Consider the following 8037-nt stretch of genomic DNA (forward strand, 5'->3'; position numbering starts at 1 on the left):
ATCCTTCTCTTACAGAAGTTCATGTGTCAGTTAATGTAAAACTTGGAAAGAGAAAATAAAAGCAAAACTCAGATTAATAAATGGGAGATAATTACTAGTCAATATTAGGCATTTATTTTTCAGGTTTTTTTCTGTTTTCTAATTTTACATGTATTTACATGTATTTTTGTTTGTTTGGTTGGTTTTTTTTTTTTTCCGGGACCGGGAACCGAACTCACGACCTTGCGCATGCCAGGCAGGCTCTTTTGCCGCTGAGCTAAATCCCCAGCCCGAGAAACAGTTTTATTGAACTGCAACACACAAACAGTAAAGTGAGGGAAAAAAGTGTACAATTCCATGAATATTCAAAAAATGATGTTCCGTGTAGCTGGTAGTCAGAGCAAGAAATAGAAAATTCTTATGAACTCTGAAGACCCTTCATTCCTTCTCTGTGTCACTACCACCTCTCCTCACTATGGTAACAGCTATTCTGACTGCCTGACTTCTACTGGCATAGATTATTTTCGTCTTTCAAATTTTTAGAGATGAAACTATGTAATATGTACTGTTTTGTTTAACACTTCTTGTGATGTTCATTCATCTCTTTATTTTCATTGTTGCTATATGTTTGTGATATATAGTAATTACATTCAACTTGGAGAATTTGTAATGCATACATAGCAGTGATGGTCATTTTACATCCCTCAACTTCTTCAATTTCCCACTTTCCCCACTTCCCCAGATTATCTTTTCATCTCCACAAAGTCTACTTCCCTGTTTCCTACCATGTCTCCTACATTGTACTTTTAAAATCACTTATGTATTGACTTGCTCACGTAAGAAATTTATCTTCTCTATCGGATTGATTTCACTTAGCACTATGGTTTCCATGTCCATTCATTTTACAAAATATAACAAATTTCTACTTCTTTATGGTGAAGTAGTACTTCAGTGTGTACAAACGTAACTCCTTTATGAATTCATTTGTTGAATGACATATAGGCTACTTCCAGGATTTAGTTAATGTAAATTATACCATCTTATTTTAAATAATTTGTTGGCACTTTATGTATATCTAATAGTAGAATTGCTATGTCATGGAGAGTACTTATTCTTTGCTTACATAGACATTGCTAAAGATTTTCCTATGTGGTTGTGCCAATTTTTACTTCTAAAACAGTGTATAAGACAACCAGTTGCTGTATATTCTCTTCAGTATTTATTACATTTTGTAGTCAGTCTTTTCATTTTTTGTTTTAATTTCAATAAAATAGATATGACATAAAGTTTTCCATTTGAGCAAGTGTAAAGTGTACATTCGTTTGATATGAAGGACAGTCACACTTCTGTTCAGTCATCACCACGTTCCATGTTCAGAATTTTTCCATTATCTTCAAACTGAAGTTCTGTGTCCATCAAATATTAACTTCACTGGGCATGCTTCCACTAGTTCCTAGCAACCAGTATTCTACTTTCTGTCTGTATGAATTTGATTATTCCATACCTCACACAAGTGGAGTCATGCAATATTTGTCCTTATTTGACAGATTAATTTCACTTAATATAGTGTCTTTAGGATTCATTCACCTTTTAGCATCTGTCAAAATTATACAGTGTAAAGGTTAAATAATGTTCCATTCTACACGTATATCACATCTTGTTTATGATTTATCTTTCACTCTTTCTACCTCTTGGCTATTATGAATTATGCTGCATTGAACATAGGTATAGAATATCTCGATTAGTCTCAATGTTCAATCATTTTACTTAATAAGAAGTGGAATTATTGGAACATATTGTAATTCTACTTTATTTTTGAGGAAACAACAATAGCAGTTTTTAGTCATAGCTATTTTGGCATATGTATATAATTGTACCTTTTTGACATTTTAATTTGCAGACTAGTAAGTTTGAGCCCCTTTAATTTATTACTAGCCATATGAAGCCCCAATTTTCTATTAGGCATTTTATATTATTGTTGTTTTGTAGTTCTTTATATATTATGCATATATGAGTCTTAAATAGCATAAATACATAGCAAATATTTTTTCACACCCTCTGGATTGCAGTTTCATTCCTTTCATGGTGTATGTTGGTGAACAAATGTTCTTAAATTTAATATAGCCCAAGTTAAAGAATTTTCCTTCATGGTTGATGCTATTTTTTCTCATGAAAACATATAATTTTAATTTTATTTTTATTACTACATGCTTGCAGTAGTAATGACTACACTCCTCAGTGGAGGTTGGTGCATGTGCATAACTCAATTTAATTCTTTTTACATCCCCTTGCACTCTCCTTCTGTCTCTTGGATACCTTCCACTTTACAAAAGATATCTCTTTATTGCCTATTCTAAGTTTTATTTTGCCCTTTTTTATACTTTGGGTTTCTCATATAAGAGAAACCATGTGATTTTTAAGCTCCTGTGTCTGATTTATTTCATTTAACATTATGGTCTGAAGGTGCATTTGTATGTTTAGTGCTCAGAGCTCATGACGACACTCTCCTGTGTTACATTCTAAAGCTTTTGCTATTTTACCTGTTAGATTTGTATGTACATTCCATCGGGAATTAATTTTTTGTAAAATATGAAATAGATGTCAATATTTACTTTTTAATTATGTATGAGAAATAATATATATATCTATGAACCTGTTTGCTTATGGGATGTCTAGTATGAGTTTTCTGTTTGTATATACTTATTAAATGCCTTAAAAAGTAAAATCTTTACATGAAACATAGTAGTTTAATATCTTAATATCTAATAATATGAATATTCAAATTTATCTTTTAAAAGTTGTATGCTATTCGTGACCTTTTGAATTTCTATAAAACAGGCATAAAATATAATTAGTTCCCAATGTTGATAAGACAAATTTTACTTGGATAAAATTGTCATCTTTTCAATATTGAGTCTTCCTGGTATGGTATACTCCTTCTTTCAGTTTGGGAAATTTACTATTTATCAAGAATGGTGTGTACTTTAGATGAAGAGGGGAGGAGGTGGAAGGGAAGTAGACGGGGATAAAAATCAAGCTGTATTAAGTACATGCACCCATATCTCAGAGATTAGTGTAAACTGTGTGTACAGTAAACATGTGTTAATGAAAAACGACAGTGTGATTAGTGATTTAACATCATCACTAAGTATTTGAAAGTTTCATGGAGTCATAAATATTATTTTTTAAAAATATACTCTTTAGTGAAACTCTGTATGCTTTCTAATGGTGTTTTGTTTTTGTTTTTTATTCTCTTTAATGGTTTGATCAATCTTGCATTCTTACATCTGCTAATCTGGGGAACTTCCTTGAAGATAACAGTATGTCAAAAAAAAAAAAGAATTCAATACTATCATTGAAAAATTTATTTCTAATGTCTCATTTTCTGCATATAGGCATACTTTGTAAATTTATTAAATTTATTTATGAAGTCATAATGCTTATCTGTAGATTCTTTTAAATTTTTCCTGCATCATATCATATCATCTAATAAATTAACAGTGTTTTGTTTTGTGTCCTGATTTTTATTTTATTTCTTATTTGCTTATAGTATTGGCTAGGAACTCCTGTATCACATAGTGGTAATACAAAATGTTATTAAAATATTTAATTTTGAAATATAATCTGTGCTATAATTTATTTATATTAACATATTTCTGATTTCTTTTTGTGCCTTAATTAAATATTATTTTCAATTATTGATATTAATAGGTAATGAATTTTATCAAATCCTTACATGCTCTGCTGACATGGTCATAAGATTTTCTTATCCCTTTTTTAGTGGTGAATTACATCTTTTGATTTTTAATATTAACTATTCAAGAACTTTAATGATAAAACAATTAATTTTTAAAAAGTGTTCTTTAATTTTTGTATTAAATTTACCAATATTTTTGTTTAGGTCATTCACAGTGTGCTTATGACAAAGAATGTGATACACATTCTTGATACATAACACATACATGGTACATAACATATCTTAATTCTTTTGAATTCATGCTCCCATTCTCTTCCTACACACTCTCTTCATCTCTATATGCCTTTTCCATTTGCAGAAGATCTATCTCCATTTTCGTATTTCTCATCCTTTATTTTGTTCTTTAAATTACTTGTACAAGTTTCTGATATAAGAGAAGCAATGTGATATTTGAGTTTGTGTGTCTGATTTATTTCAGTAACTTTGATATGGATATTCAAAGAGTATTTTTCTCTACCTGGAAGAAAATGTTCTAAGATGATTTTGAGACTGAATGACAAATCACAGAGAATATGAATTGTGAGTCAAGCCACCTAGTTGACTTATTTTATTTATTCATTCAAATATGTTTTTAATGTTGCATTCTAAGCAAGACCATAGGCAAAGCACTGAGATATAAAAATGTATCTTTACTATGAGCACTGAACTGATGATGATAGTTTGCTTTGAAATGAGAAGCATGATCAATTTAAATCATATCTGTGATTCCTAAAAACCAGAAATGTTATAATGCTCACCCTAAAAGCATTTACCAGGAAAAATAGGACCTTTATATACAACTGTGGTATAACATAAAACATAGTAAGTTACATGGAGGAGATACACACAGATGAACATGAGGAAAATTCAGACAAATGTAATAAAACTTATAAACAGGACTCTGAAAGATTCCATGAAACAGAGGGTATTTGAAGCAGTCATTGTACAATAAGTTATTTTTAGACATCTATAAATTTCAGAAAGACATTTCAAGCAGAGGAAATTGTATTCAAAATCAAGTAGATGGGAAGATATGTATGAAGTTTTCAAAAATGTATAGTAGACTAGATATAATGTAATATATTAGACAGAGTGAGGAATGTTGATGTGAGGGTTGAACTTGATTGTGTTGAAATGATTGGCTTTGGAATTGCCTAGGGAGCACACTTCTGAGTGTTTCTGTGTTAGTCACGGAGGCATGGTCTTGAGGTCTGTATCTAGTCTCTAATTCCTTCCTTTCTGTGACTGTTCCCCTGTTTCCAAACAACATTAACTGACATCATTGTTCTGCCATAGACTTCCACCATGATGTTTCTATTGTGGACCCTGTTGATTATATAATGATTTTCTTGAAACTGTAAGCTTAAAGAACCTTCTCCCCTTTAAACTGTGTGTGCTGGGTATTGTATCCAATCAGTGAGAAAATTAACACAGAAAATTGATACCAAAAGTGAGGCTGTTGCTGAGATTTTCACTGATAATAGAGTAAAGAAACTTTTCCATCTGGTTTGTGGGAAAAGTATGGAAAGATTTGGAGAGGCACACCAGAGAAGTTTTAATATGTTCTTAAAAGAGTCTAATTTGTGATTCTGACTTGATCTAGATGATGAGATTGCTGATAGGAAGGTACACAATAAAGGCCAGGCAGAGAAAGATTCAGTTTGGAAAGAGGCCTCTGACAATTGGAATAGAGGATATGTATCATATATTCTAGAAAAAAGTTTCTTTGCAATTTGACTGTTTTGAAAATGTGCCAGAGAATGAGAAAAAAGGGAGTCAACTAATTGAGCTGGTAATGAAAATTCAAAGGCAGCCTAAAATTCAGGCTGCGACATTCAGGCTATTTTTAAGTAGAGGTATAGTGACAATAGGAGTGGAACAATTGGGAAATTTGAAATTTGGAACCAAAACTTATAAGCATAAAGTTGGCATTAAATGAAGTGTGACTGATGAAGAGCTTAGCACCATTAAAAACTTACCAAGTAATTTGCACAGAAACAAAATAAAGATACCTTCAGGTGTCTCACAAATTAACAAGACTCCAAACATTACAAGTTCAAGGAAACAAAAGTGAAAATTTTTATTTTGAGAGAATCCCTGGGACCACTGAACAAGAAGCGGCTCATAAGGAATTCACTCCTCGGGATTCATTTCACTGTCCTCAACCATCTAGGTACTCAGAGGCCACTACAACCATGGTTCAAAGAGGACATTTTACTGCTCCTACTGACAGCAGTCATGGGGATAATAAACATGATTCTCAATTTAGTGATATGAAGAATGGAAGAATTGTGAAGACATGGAGGCTTTTACCCAGAACTCTAAAGAATGCATGGGAAACTGGAGAATGAGCCTCTGAAAGAGCAAAATATGAATCTGTTGGGATGAATCAAAAGGAGCAATTTAGATCATAAGAGTCAGAGATAATAAGGATGTAAAATATCTGACAAAGAAGCTACAGATTATGTGTGGAGCCAGTCCAAGTGAGAGACCATATGGGCTGAAAATGGCAAGGCCATACAGGTGGGACCATTTGAGTCCTTTGTAACTCATATTTCACCACCATGTGTCCTAGACGCTGGTTGTGGAGCTACTAATGTTTGCTATGTTGGGTTTTGGTATTGCTTCGGTGTGATTCATTGCTGTCTTTCTATTCCTTTCTTTTAGAATGGTAATGTTTACTCCGTGCCAGTACATTTTGGTATTAAGTAATTTATTTTAAATTTTTATAGGAGTTCATACCTAAGAATTTGCTTTGACTCTCGGAATAGACTTAAAATAGAATTTCAAGATGTGCTGGTGCTCTTGAGAGCTTAAGAAAGAGATTATTTGAGTTTTGATTGTATACAAGATAGTTACAACATATTAGAAGGAATTATAATCTTCTATTTTATTAAGTATGAACTAAAGAGATGTTTTACAGTTTCACCTTGACAAGGAGTAGGATGTGATAGTTAAATTTGACTGTATCAATTTGATTAGCTTGGCAAGCACCCAAGGGATAGTTGAAGCAAACTTTTAGGAGTGTCAAGGTGGGGACATGGAGACATGACATTGGCATCTATGTCTCTGTTTCTCAGCCCTTCCTCCCTGGCACTGTTCCCATGCTATGTTTTCTGGCAGCTTCTCCCCCTTATGGATGATATTCATGCCTTGTAGCCTGTTAACCATGTACCAAATCCCCTGAAACTGTGAACTAAGTTAAACTTCTCTTCCTTTGAGTTGTGAGTGTTGGTTTTTGGCTAGTACAGCTACAATATGGGTTTGTAAAAGGCAGATCATGTATTTAAGATTTTGGAGTCTCACAAATTCGATTCTTTGAAGCACCATTTCAGTTCAGTCAAATATTCATCTTAATTAAATGTCTTATTTTTATTCCCTCATTCATTTCCTCTAATTGTTAGATTTATCATTTTAATCTGTTGTTTTGCTATTTTATTTTCTCACTTCATTGACCCAAGCTAGGCTCTGAATAAGTTGGGAGAACCACACAATTCAAAGACATCTGTTGGTCATAATTCTGTTCCAAATGGAAAGTGGAAAATGACCTCAAACAACAATGAAGTTTGCTGAATCAATCAAGATTGTGAAAAATTGTGTTTCTTCAAATGTGGAGTAAAGAGAATATTGTGCACTGTCGATAGTAACATAAATTTGTATGACCATTAAATGAAAGTGTGAAAGTTTTTCAAAAAATTAAAAATAGAACTACTTTGTGATCCAGAAACCTCAATTCTTGGTGTACTCAAAGGATATGAAGTCATTATACTAAAGAAATATCTGCATTCACGTGTTCAGAGAAGGATTATTCACAATCACATAGTTTTTCTATCAGCCTGTGCACCCAACAGTGAATCAATGGAAAAAGATAATGTAATATATGCCTAGACTGGAACACTATTTAATCTTAACAAATAAGTGTGCCCTGGTACCTCCAAGAACATGTATGATCCTGGAGAATATTTTGCTAAAGAGAATAAACAAGACATATATACTATCTTATCTCACTTATGTGTGCAATCTAAAAATTGCAGCTCTTTGAAGTAGAGAGTATATGGGGATTCCCATGGGCTAAAGGAGGAGTGCCTGGGGAAAAATTGAGTCAAAGGATGTAAAATTGCAGTTAGACAAAAGGAATGAGTATAGGAGATCCATTCAGAACATGACAAATACTGTTACTAACAATGTATTTCACACTTGAACACTGATAATAAAGCAGAATTTTGTGTTTTCACAACAAAAAAATGAGGTAATACATATGGTAATTAAGTTGATTTACGCATTCAACAAAATTTAGGTATACCAAAACATCATGTTGTACA

This window comes from Chinchilla lanigera, unplaced genomic scaffold (assembly GCF_000276665.1).
Source record: "Chinchilla lanigera isolate Chin_1 unplaced genomic scaffold, ChiLan1.0 scaffold00072, whole genome shotgun sequence".
Classification (NCBI taxonomy): Eukaryota; Metazoa; Chordata; class Mammalia; order Rodentia; family Chinchillidae; genus Chinchilla; species Chinchilla lanigera.